The sequence below is a fragment of the Microtus ochrogaster genome, unplaced genomic scaffold, assembly GCF_000317375.1.
Source record: "Microtus ochrogaster isolate Prairie Vole_2 unplaced genomic scaffold, MicOch1.0 UNK8, whole genome shotgun sequence".
In the NCBI taxonomy this organism is placed as follows: Eukaryota; Metazoa; Chordata; class Mammalia; order Rodentia; family Cricetidae; genus Microtus; species Microtus ochrogaster.
Genome location: NW_004949106.1, coordinates 5,112,370 through 5,124,307, shown reverse-complemented (window position 1 = coordinate 5,124,307; position 11,938 = coordinate 5,112,370). Strand labels below are relative to the sequence as shown.

Below are 11,938 nucleotides of genomic sequence, written 5' to 3'. Positions count from 1 at the left end.
CCCCCTTCACTCCTCCTTCTCCATAACCCCCTGAATAAACATTCAACCTCACCCTGCATGTCACGTCCATCCATGTTTCTGTCTTCTGCCCGCCCGCCATGTGTCTCCCTGCCTGGGACCAGCCATTGCTCGGGGACCAGCAGCCGTCTCTGCCTGGGGCCCGCTGCCTGCCGCCACATGGCCCTCTGCCACCCCTCAGGCCACTGCTCTGGGACCAGCAGCCATTTCTGCCTGGGACTGTCTGCTCCCAGGGCTCGCTGCCTGCTACCACATGGCCCGCTACCACCATTTGAGACCCACAGCATTTCTGCTGCCTACTGCCACCGGGGATCTTGCAGCAATTTTTTAAAAAAGAATAAGAATTGGGACACTTTATAAGCCACTGATAGTGCTAAAAGTACAGAGGGCCTTGTTAATTACGCTTTTCATTTCGGTGGTTTGGGAGGCTAGCAAGGCAGAGCCTTTGAACTCCCTAAAAATGGGAGCCTTGCCTCAGAATCATAGAATGAAATCATTTTAGATCCAGGAGACATGGCCACGTCATGGGTGATGGGTGTCTTGCGCTATGAGATGAAAACTTTCCATATGACGGTTTTTCTAAATATGTCATTCTCTTTGGAGAAAATAATGGGAGCATATGCTCCAAGCTTGAAAAGGCACACAACACCGAACCATGAGCAATAAATCTTTGCTTCCTGTCATCTAGTCAGCGTCCCTGGAGAAAACCACCGCTACAGGTTCCGAGGATTTTTCCGGAGCTGTGCAATTCGTACACTGACATCCCTTCCGTCGGAGCTTGAACCTGGCGATGCCCGAGAAGACATAAATTAATCACGTTTTCTAATTATCATAAAGTAATAGTGAGTTTTATTAAAAACTGGGTCTCAAGTTGCCCCGCTCACCTTATAATAGAAACAGATTTTGAACTCCTCACCCTCTTGCCTCTCCCTTTCCGGTGGTGGAACCGAGGTCTGTTGCCTGTTGGACAAGCACACTCCCTAGCGGGGTTACATCCTTAGCCCCACAGGGGATCATCTGACTTCAGTCACTCACCTGGGCAAGTTCATTAATGCAGCGCTAACGTTCTCCATTTATCTGACGGAACTACAGCGGCCTGCCAGGTGGGATTGTCAGGATTAGGTGAGGTGACACACCAAAGATCCATGCCTGGGCTATGTATTGTAAGGACCTTCCTTTCAAAATCAAACGTCTCATTGAGGTAGCCTTTGTGGAGGTTTGGATGGAAAACTGCTCCCGTTAACTCACGCGTTTGAACACCTGCTCCACGGATGACGGAGCTATCTATCTATCCATCCATCCATCCATCCATCCATCTATCTATCTATCTATCTATCTGGTTAGTGGGGGGGGGCTTCTCTGAAGGAAGCATGTCCCTGGGGATGAGCTTGGAGATTTTGTAGCCTTACCCCACCTCAAGGTTGTTCTCTCTGCTTCATGTCGACAGTTGAAGATGTGATCGCTCAGCTCCCTGAGCCAGCTGTCTGATACCACACCTGCCTGGCCTTTAAGGAACCTCTCTCTGCAACCATAAGTCCAAAGGAACTCGCTTCTTCCTTGGTTCATGGTATTTTATCACATTATGGAAAAGTTAATAATGCATAAATGCGGGCGTCTGAAAAATCTATATGACAAATATGTGCCCACGTTGTCTGTTTACTCCCTCCAAACTTTGATTAAGTTTATTGGTTTCTTCTTTATTTGGTTTATTACACATCATTGGTACTTCTCTTTGAATGTTCTTAAAGACTACTACACACAGCCTGAAAGGCTGATGGCTCCCTAAAATACGCTACTTTCAAAGATTTTCTACAGATAATATTGTGGTGGGATGAATGTTCAGTGCCCCCCATGGTCTTGGGCATTAGAATACTTGGTCCTGTGAGACCCTAAAGTCCAATCACCCAAGAGACCACTCTCACACAGCAGTTGATGTAAAAGCAAGAGAATTTAATTCAGTAGCGACCGGGTCTTTGAGTATTCGATAAGCCAAAAGACCCTGAACGACTGTTACAAGCTATTTTTAAAGAAAAAAAGGCATAGAAACAAGGGGGAAAGTCAGGAGTTGTTCTTCAACTATTGGGATTGGCTTATTCAAAGGGCTATTAACAATAGTTGGTCTGAGCCCAGGCTGGAGAGTGGTTGCCAGATCAGGTGAGGTAAGAGGAAACATTTGAGGGTTACTTTGACCCCTTCCCAGGGACTGAGTCAAAACATCTGTGGGTTATCTTGTCCCAAGTCCAGGAATGGAGCTCTATTTGGAGAACACTCACAAGGACTCAGGGGGATGGAAAGTCCCCAACATTCTAGTACGTGCAGGTGCAGTTGTTAGGTTCGGGGCGGGGGAGCACTAAGGCTGAGAAGCCTCAGAAATGGCCTCAGAGTTCTACAGTCCCTAGTTAGTGGCACTATTTTGGTAGGTTTAGGGGGTGTGGCCTTGCTAGAGGAAGTACATCTCTCGAGGTGGGCTTTGGGAGTTCAAAGACAGGCAACATTTCTGTTTTCTGTCCCCTTAGCTTGCCAGCAGCTCAAGCTGTGAGCTCTCATTTTCCTGCTCATATTTCCCTACCTTATGGTCTCTCATCCGTCTGAAACTGAAGGTCAAACAAGCTCATTCTTCTAGAAGTCTCCCTAGTTGGGATGTGTTAGCACACCGTCAAGAAAGTAAGAAAAGAGGGAAGCTTTGCTGATGTACGTGATACATGACAGGCACCATGAAGGGGGCGGGGCTAAGAACAGACTGACTTCAGGTTGATTAATTCCTCGTGATATTTTGGGGGCTCTGGAGAACACATTCCCATGGAAGGTTTTAGTTACAACCTAAAGAAAAATCTAACCAAATAGTTTCAATGATTAATTGCCAGGCCCACAAGTCTAGGGATCTTAAGACAACCTAAGACTCTGGAGTATTGCTGCTTCTTTATTTCCACTGCTACATGCTGCTACTTCCCTCCTGGACCACTGCCCCTAACAACAGTGAGAAGCAACCCCAGCCCCAGACTTCCCAAGTCATAGCTCACAAAGCGGTGAAGACCTTGAAATGAATTCTCTGGATGAGAGAGGAATTTTCTCTCTCAAACTCTTGAGCGATTGTCTCTTTAACTTCACTGTTCCTAATTGACTCTGATGTGTAACCCTGGGTCAGAGGGAAATACAATGTTGCTCTCTACGGCAGGATAGTTAAAGTTGTTCACTGGAGGTAGACAGTTTCAACCTGGCCTCACTGGAAAACCGAATATTTAATGAAGAGTGGAATGGTGATGGCAAGGAAGGATTTCTCAAGCTTCGGTTAGAGCCCTGACTTCTACTTCTTTTGGCTCATGGCTTCCACGCCAGGTTCATGAGCTAGCTCCACGTGCAAGGTATCGGATACACACGTGGCCCAGACTTGACATGGACAACTCTCATCGCTGTAAACTTTAAACTCAGTTCCTCTGATTTCCAGCACCAATTGTTTTGATGGCTCGTAAAACACAGTTCTGTGACTGGCTTGATCTGGCCTGGAGACAGACTCCGAGAGCTGGTCTTTAAAGGCAGTAAGCAGGCATGGGACAAAGACAAACCCCTTGGACACTAAGTACGTCTCCTCAGAAGAGAAACAGCTCCTCTTAGGAGCTGTGGGCAGAAAGGCGTGTTGCTTTAGCACAGTCCCAGTGGCAAAAATGATAGGGAAAAAAAACTAAGCCAATTTAAAGATTAAGAAACAAAATGTCACCGTGATTAAAAATTAGACCCTGTGGCGACTCAGATTTGGGCTTTAATCACCATGTTGACTTCTAATCTCTGACATTTATTTCACGGACCACCAAAACACTTCTTTTGGGAGGGATATTATAGAAGAAAATTAAGTTCTAATCAAACGTAGATCCTCAAAAGATATTAATCAAACTTCGTATATCCCAGATGGCAAAGTATCAAAGCAAAGATTATCACTTCCTCAAAATCGTTCCAAACCCTGGAAGGGAGCCTCAGGCCAAAGGACTGTGGATTTCAGGCCATCCTTAGCCACCTGCCAACTCTGAACTTCATGAGACACATGTGTCCAAAAAGCAAAAACAAAAAGCAAAAACTGAAAGGAGTAACACAACACCACAGGAGACTTTGACTTCACGCAATCCATTTTCCTCTCCTGATTTCCAGCAGGATGCAGAGAGCCCCTCTGTCCCCCAGCACACCAGAGATATTCACTGGAGAGAGGTTTTGAGCTCTCCAGGCCTCCACTTCTTTACCTTTTCCACTGGGTAAAGAAGTGCTGTGTGGTTTTTGCAGAAGCCCAACTACATCCCTACAGAAGCTAAAGAGGCAAATCTGTCCCTTACCTCTCTTCTGATGTGCTCAGGGTCTTGGACCTAAGTAGCCATTGGACTGGGCACTATTTAAATGTGAAATAATTCAGGAAAGGCCCCATCGGTCTCTAGAAACCTGGAAGAGAGGGTATCAAAACTTTTTTCCAGAGTCATAGAAATCATACTGACCCTTTTCTGATGGTCTCGATACTTAAATGCTCAAGACTCCTACATATTCTTTTGAGATAAAGTACTTTTTTTTTTTTTGAGCCAGGGTTTCTCCTTAGCTTTTGGTTCCTGTCCTGGAACTAGCTCTTGTAGACCAGGCTGGCCTTGAACTCACAGAGATCCGCCTGCCTCTGCCTCCCGAGTGCCAGGCTTAAAGGCAGGCGCCACCACCGCCCGGCGAGATAAAGTACTTTTAAAATAAAGTTAAAACAACAACAAAGAAATACAGAGGGCCAGGAATGTGGCTCTACAGTAGCATGCAAAAGGCACTGCCAAAAAAAACAAAGAAGTTCCAGGGATGGCTAAAAGTCTGCGACAATTGATGCTTAAAAGAAAAAAAAAATGGGCCAGGCGGTGGTGGCGCATGCCTTTAATCCCAACACTCGGGAGGCAGAGGCAGGCGGATCTCTGTGAGTTCGAGACCAGCCTGGTCTACAGAGCTAGTTCCAGGACAGGCTCCAAAGCCACAGAGAAACCCTGTCTCGAAAAACCAAAAAAAGAAAAAAAGAAAGAAAATGGTAAAGGCATTGGGGAAGAATCTGCAGTTAATACATCAGCTCGGTAAGGCCTTCCCGTTGCTCCACGGCTTTGATTTGTGGAATGATGGGTGTGTCGTCTCCACACATCGTGCACCTGTCCAGCACGCAGACGACCATCGAAGGGGAACAACCACACGGACTCGAAGCTGGAGACTGTGATAAGCATTTCTCTGCACTTCAGGCAAAGGCTTCAGCTTGCTGTTTTTCTCAGACAGCTGAAATATCCCCACTGAGCTTAAACACAGAGATCTGAAGGCACGAAAGGGTCTCATTTTCTTAAGTGTATCTAGAGCAAAAAGACTGAGCCATTGTGAACGGTTAACAAAAAGACTCTATCGGGCTGTAGAAACCTTACAAAATAGACAGATTGTTGGTCTTTCTCTAAAAATAAAAAAACCACCTGCCCCTTCTGTTTATCAAACAGATGAGAAATGGTGGGAAAAATCTTTCCCTCAGGGAATATTCCTGCAGCCAACCAAAGAGCTGGCTATGGCACTTTGAAGAGGCTTTGGGACAAGGAACCAGGTCTTCACGGAACAAAGCAAAGATGGTTTCCTCCGGTCCCTATTTTAGTTTACTCTTTGAACTCCCAACAGTTTATTTATTGTTATTGTTAGTCTTTTCAGTTTGGCATGGATTCTTTCAAAAGTTATCTTGGTTTTTTTTTTTTTTTTTTTTTTTGAAGTCTTTTTCTTTTGAAAAAAAAAAAGGAAGAAAAAGAAAAGGTTTGTTGACCCTGGTTTCTAATGCGCACCCACCTCTCCACCACCGCTCCTCGGGGGGATGTGGTCCGGACAGCATCCTTAGTCTGACCCCAGCTACGGACTGGATGGGAGAGCACTGGAACGTGGAGATCTGAGGTAGGTGCAGCACACACCTTATCTCAACAGAAGCATGACTAGATGCGCGCCAGGAATGGAGTTGCACGTGCTGAGCATCCTCGGCTCTTCTCTGTTGAGACAGCTCAACACGATTCGGTTCTATTGGTGCATCTCCTGTCTATCAGCGCAGCTCATCCCTTTCAATTGCACGGTCTTTATCTGTGGTATTCATCTCTATTAATGTGATTCATCATTGTCAGTACAGCTCAGCTCAGCTCTATCAACATAAGTCAAGTCTATCAATACTAATTCTCTCTATCAATACCGATCACCTGCAACACTCTATCCCTGTGCATAAAACTCATCTCTGTTAATATAGCTGACCACTACCGATAGAACCCCTTCTGCCCATCAGCTTGTCTCTCGCCATCTTAACTCTCTCACACGACTCTGGGGGACGCGTCCATGCTCACCCAGTGACTTCTATGTGAATAGCTGGTCATAAATTGGTCACTCATCACTAGAGGGCATTGTGCCGTGTTCCTTGACAACAGTAGCTAAGTTGGCAGGGTGACAGCTTGTTGTATCTTTCAGCATTTTTTTTTCTTTTGGTAGAATCGTGAGACTCCAGATCTCACCCTGGAGCTTAAAACATAGCGCAATGGTGGAGTGTGCGCCCTCAGGTCAATCTCTGGCAGAAGAAAATATTAATAAATGAGTCTGGACATGTCTTCCTTAGGAATTTTAGAGGCTTCACTCCATGAAATGTACTGCTTCTTTGAGATTACTTTTTCTCCTCAATGTATTTTCCTCGGCCGTAAATGCCATACATATTAATCCTAAAACAATTAATTGATTCTTTCTTTAAGTTTGATTTTCCAAGTCCTGTATATAAATATTTACTTAGAGACCTTACAGATTGTGTGTGTGTGTGTGTGTGTGTGTGTGTGTGTGCATGCACGTAATCACTATGTGTGTGACCCGTGTGTGTGTGCCAGGGATGGAGTTGGGAATCAGGTGGTGCTGGTAATTGTAAACACATTGCATCAATGTTTCTGGCACTAGGAAATAAGATAAAGCTCAGTACATCTAGGTTGTCTATCTGATAAGCAGGTATATATACATATATACATATGAAGGTATAAACATATATAAACATGGTTAAGCCATACACATGTAATAACTTTAAAATGCTCAGCTAATGTTTCCATAATCATGAAATTCGTTAAGGAGTATAGCAGCTATAAATAAAACTGGTTTAAATGTATGTTAGTGAAAAGTCTTATTTTCTTGCAGATATGACAGCAGTTTGATGGTTTTAATCTGTTGTATTCCAGTAGACTCCATAACGCTGAATAATGTATTCTAACATCTAAATTATCAATAGGGCATAGCCATTTAAAATTAGAATAAAACGTAGGACCTGAAAATCTGTAGATAATAACTGATCAAAATGGACTATTTGAGGTCAGATGGTGGTGGCGCACGCCGTTAATGCCAGTACTTGGGAGGCAGAGGCAGGCAGATCTCTGTGAGTTCAAGACCAGTCTGGTCTACAAGAGCTAGTTCCAGGACAGACTCCAAAGAAACCCTGTCTCGAAAAAGCAAAGGGAAAAAAAAGTACTATCTGGAAGGAGGCTAACAAGATTAATGACAGGTATATATTAATGAGAACCGATACATAAAGATGGATGGCTGAATTGTGAATAGCTTCTCATGGTATTCCATACTGAATCGTTACCTAAAAATTATAATATTAGGTCTGGGGATATAGTTCAACGGTAGAGTGGCTGTTTATCATTTGTAGAGACTTGTTTCCGATCCTCGGTACTACATTAAATTAAATTAAAATTTTTAAACAATGATATTGATCTTCTATTTTCGTGTAATAGCTGAAAAGATGTTTCTGTTTCAATTTGCCGTTTAATTTTTGGTGTGTTCATTTATCCACTCAACAAGCATTGATTGACTCTCTTAGAATTCAGTACTAGAAATGCCAAGACAAATAGCATACTAAATTTGCCCCCGCGAAAACTGTTAATCTATTATTTCTTTTTCAACATTCATGAAGAGCATTTGAGAACCACAGAGAGGAGGGAGAGGAAGGGCAAAGGAAGGGGAGAGGAAAGGGCTCAGGGAATTACCTCTGGCAGAGTTCAAGCTATCACTCTGGACCTCCATCATGGCACCTCAAATGATATTGCACGAAAGAAATGATTCATAAGCTGTAAAATACTTTGTAAATGACATGTTTTTAGCTTACACGTTTTTCCTATAGAAAGAGCACAGCCTTTTCAACCTGAACTTTCATTCTGAAGTCAACTGCTTCCTTCCTTTGAGTTTTCTGTTTCCCAATTCCAACACCATGAATAAAACCCACTAAAACTTCCGACCACCATGTCAGACAGGAAGTGGGCAGGTGCACCATGACCTCAGAGGGAGAAGGTGGCAGCTACAATAGAAGGCCTGTAATTACATCAGCGCCTCAAAGGTACACTGTGATCCTTCTCTCTCCCCCTTCTGCTCCCTTAATCCTGCTGGGTATTTGCTTGTTTGCTTAATTTAAAAAAACATAACCTCAAGCAAATTTGATTAAATTGATTCAATCTTTCTGCAAAATGCTCGGTTTTCCTTAAGGCCAGTCATACCCAAACTTGCCCACGTCAGTAAGGAAACATTTCTTCTCCCACATATTGCAATGGAAATCATTGTAAGGACCAATCAGCAGGATGCATTGAGTTTAAAGGATCATAAAGAAGACCCATAGCCAGGCGGTGGTGGCGCACGCCTTTAATCCCAGCACTCAGGAGGCAGAGGCAGAGGCAGGTGGATCTCTGTGAGTTCGAGACCAGCCTGGTCTATAAGAGCTAGTTCCAGGACAGGCTCCAAGGCTACAAAGAAACTCTGTCTCGAGAAACCAAAAACATAAAAAGAGGAAGACCCACAAGGGTTCACCAGTGTTATTCTTTTTTTAAAAAATGCTGCAAGATCCCTGCGGCAGTAGGCAGCAGAAATGCTGTAGGTCCCAAATGGTGGCGGCAGGCCATGTGGCGGCAGACAGTGGGGAGCAGCCAGTCCCAGGCAGAGACGGCTGCCGGTCTTAGAGCAGTGGTGGCAGCCATGTGGCAGCAGGCAGTGGGCCCCAGGCAGAGACGGCTGCTGGTCCCCGAGCAATGGCTGGTTCCAGGTGGGTAGACACACGGTGGGTGGGCAGAAGACAGAAACATGGATAGACACGACATGCAGGGTGAGGTTGAATGTTTATTCAGGGGGTTATGGAGGAGGAGGGGTGAAGGGGGGACAGAGAGAGAAGGGGAGAGAGAGAGAGACAAGAGGAGAAAGAGACAGAGAAGGGGGGAAGCAGAGAAGTGGGCAGAGAGGCAGAAACCAAGCTGCCTCTCCGAGAGGAAGATGGAAAAGAGAGAGAGCTCAGGCCGGGAGCTGAAGATCAGCCTGCCTCAGCGGATGGGGAGGGGAATGGGTGTGGCTTGTCTCTTAAAGGGACCAAAACCATAACAACCAGCACAAGCCCTGGATTGGAACTAGGTGGATGAGGAGCCACGGGGGTTGCATTGCCTCTGATTCTGCTGTCTGGGGACTTTGCCTTCTGCTGTATTACTGCTTTAAGCTGTGTTTGTAGTATAATGGAAACTGAAAGACAGCCACCAACTGGTAATCGGGTCCCTCCGTATATCGGTACGGTCATGCCTGCGACAGTCACATTCACATTTCACAAGTAGAATGACTCGAGAAGAGCAGCTTCGATTCATTCTACTTGTGAGAAATAAAAAAGAAAGAAATGCCTCTACTTATTTTGAACGATGGCTCATTCTAGAATATTGGTTGTCAAACGTGAGCTGTGAAAACCTTGGAAGGCTAGACACAAAAGTCGTAATAATGTTTAGTATAGTATTCCTTTTTTGAATTGAAGACTTGTTTTTCTTTTAATTTAAAATGTCATTCCAAGGCAACAGATATTATAAAAAATGACCTGGGCATACTTGTGCAGAAGGGGTCTAGAAACGGAATTATACTTCAACGAGTTCAAGCCCCAAAGCCCTTGAACTTCTCACCATGCATTTGCCAGAAAAGTTGTCAGCCACGGAAGCAGATCATCCACACTCAGCCACGGGCGTTCCCAGAAACAGGTAGAGATGCAAAAGAAATTAGTTTGGGGCAAATGTACTGGAGTCTTCTCCCTAACTATAAAATCTTGGCCACTCTTTAGCCGCATATGACAAAAGATCCAAGATGGATGCCCGTAACGATTTCAAAGCAGCTGAACGCTACTCCCTCCTAAAATGACTAAGTGTATTTCCTTTAAGTTGTATTTTGAAACAAAAACAAGGCTTACCACTTTGAAGAAACCACAGGAAGCCATATGGTCCCACCCAAAGTTCCTGCAGGCAAACTGTCCTCCTGGGGAAGAAGGGTCAAGGTGTTTTTTAAGAGCGGAGCTTTCATGTTTCCCCGCACATCAACAATGGCGCTTCCTGTTTTGACCTCTAACTATACTGAGGCTATCAAGAAAGCAGATCGTGGACTTGTCCTTTCTGCACAGTAAAATCCGGTATAGTCTCCCTCGTGGTGTGTATAGAGTTCAAATGGAGGTGGCCACTGCACGGTTCTCCCAAGGCTGTGTAAATACCGACAGCAAACCCACAAAGGATTCAGTAATGTATAGTATCCTAGCCATGAGCTGCGTGTCGGTTCCAGTTGAGTGTGCAGTACTCCTTATCTGACGTGGATTGAGGCTGCTTGCTGCTCTCCGGGGCCTGTGTTTTATTAAAGCTATACCACCCTCAATGGGTTAAGACTCAGTGGTTTCTCCCTTCTGTCTGAATTCTTCCTTTTTTTAAATTCTATCCATTGATGTGTGTTTTCAGGCAAGGTTTTCTTAGTTGCTGTTGGCCTTGAATTCTGCCCCAGCCCAGGTTATGCCGATACGCCCAATTAAGCTACCTCCTATGGGGAAAGGGATAAAGTTACAGAGAGAAAGACAAAAGTTAGGCTAGAGGAAAGGAAAGAAACAGGGAGAAAATATAGAAAAAGAATGAAAAAACTATCCATCCAAATAAAAAGAAACTGGTTATTACAGTCAATAGAAAAAAAAATAACTTTCTCATTAAATGACTTTCTTTTCTTCTTAAATATAACGTGTAAATTACTAGAAATGAGTTTAACTTGAGTTAAGTCTGCACAGATATGTAAATGTTTTATAAGGCTGCTTCATTTAAACTACTTCAGTAATTGGGATAAACACAATAAAAAGCAAAAATCCTTCAGGTGCTTTGTTTCGTATTGTTGCTAACGGCTTACATGTGATTTACTTTAAAAATTTAAAAAACCATCTGCTTCAGACAGATTCCCAATCGCTACCCAGACCAAACGATACTGCACGATAAAGCATCGCTACGGCAGGAGATAAGCCAGACATCTCGAAGCGCAGGATCTGTGGAGCCATCTAGCTAACAGCAACTTGCAAAGTCTGGAATCTGTGCGATCACGGGGTGAGCAGATGTTCGAAGATATCAGGAGGAGATCCGAGGGAAGCAAAGATAATTAGGAAAGAATGCTTTTAGCCGAATGCATTCTGGGATGGAAGTCAGTGTATGATGCCACAGGCTTTCTGATACAGTGATTACGATTTTTGATTAGGAGTCCTAAAAAATAACTGGCTCTGAAAGAAACATCAACTCTCCAAACTAATGTTTGCCCTCCTCCCATGGCAGTGAACAACTGACTCGATCAAATGATTTGACTGCGAAAATTATGATTGATAGGTGATGGTTTTGTTTTGTTGGAAAAGAAAGAACTTTGTATAGCCCAGGCTATCTTTAAACGCTTTATATAGCTAAGGGCCAAGGACCACCTTAAACTTATGACCCCATACATAATAAATAAATAAATAAATAAATAAATAAATAAATAAATAAATAAATAAATATTTTCGAAAATTATGATTGATAGGTGATGGTTTTGTTTTGTTGGAAAAGAAAGAACTTTGTATAGCCCAGGCTATCTTTAAACGCTTTATATAGCTAAG

At 43.9% G+C, this 11,938-nt stretch overlaps 1 protein-coding gene across 1 annotated transcript in view; it reads left to right on the top strand.

Moving 5' to 3' along the window:
* The first annotated feature begins 5,857 nt into the window (after positions 1-5,857).
* Positions 5,858-11,938, top strand: part of Slc39a10 (solute carrier family 39 member 10) — a 113,022-nt gene continuing 106,941 nt past the window's right edge. Inside the window, exon 1 of the mRNA XM_026788863.1 lies at positions 5,858-5,931. The gene's annotated coding sequence lies outside the window, so the exon portion shown is untranslated. The remainder of the gene's footprint in view (positions 5,932-11,938) is intronic.